The sequence below is a fragment of the Epinephelus moara genome, chromosome 21, assembly GCF_006386435.1.
Source record: "Epinephelus moara isolate mb chromosome 21, YSFRI_EMoa_1.0, whole genome shotgun sequence".
NCBI lineage: Eukaryota > Metazoa > Chordata > Actinopteri > Perciformes > Serranidae > Epinephelus > Epinephelus moara.
Genome location: NC_065526.1, coordinates 35,677,741 through 35,678,667, shown reverse-complemented (window position 1 = coordinate 35,678,667; position 927 = coordinate 35,677,741).

The following is a 927-nucleotide window of genomic DNA, read 5'->3' as shown; positions in this document are numbered from 1 at the left end:
TTTACAGAGTGGAATGGTAGCCTAATAGATAACTTAGATAATATTTATTATTGTTTAGACACTTTGTTTTTGCTTAGATACTATTTAGCCTATTATTGTATTTACTTTTAGCATGTTCTACTTTTGAGTAATTTCTGAGAAGTTATGATAAAATAAAATAAAAATTACAGACTATAGAATAGGAGACAACCTCTTCAGTGTCTCATGTCAATTAATTAACACTATTTGTCGGCTTTTTATAATGCCTTTTTTTTTTTTTCTTTTTTTTTTTGCTGCTGTCTCCAGTTGAGAGTGGTGATTTGCTAAATACGTTCTACAATAATAATTAGATTAACATTTGGTCTATAATATTGTTGGCTATATTACACATTTTAATTTAAAAAAAATGGAAGAATAAAAGAAATAAACACCGAAATAATTACTGGAAAGTTTTTTTTTTATTGATACTCACACACATTGAACACGCAATTAAATAAATGAATGAATGAATGAACATTGGAAGTGGTTCAGCCACAGTCCCGCTGGCTGGCACGGTCACATTGAGATTACATTTTTATTACTAACAAAATGTTTTATATTGACCGTATGAATGGTTTCGTTTTCAAATAAATATTTGGAAACGAAAATATGCTTTGGTGTACTTTTACAGAGTTTTGCAATATGTATATAGCCTACCTGTATCAAAATGTATAATTTTCAGCAACGGTTTGTGTGACAGCTGCCACGGTCGGAGGTATAACCAGCGGGGCAGCCGCTGGTTCTGTGGCGCTGGCTTGGGGTCCGCTCTCCCCTGGTGGAGTGGAGGGTGGCTGGGTTGCCAGGGGCGGATGGCTCCATGTGATGGTGTTTCCTCTCTGGTTCTTCCATGCTCAGCCTTATTTTTATCTTCTTGTTTATTTATTTATTTATTAGTGGCGTTTGGATTCA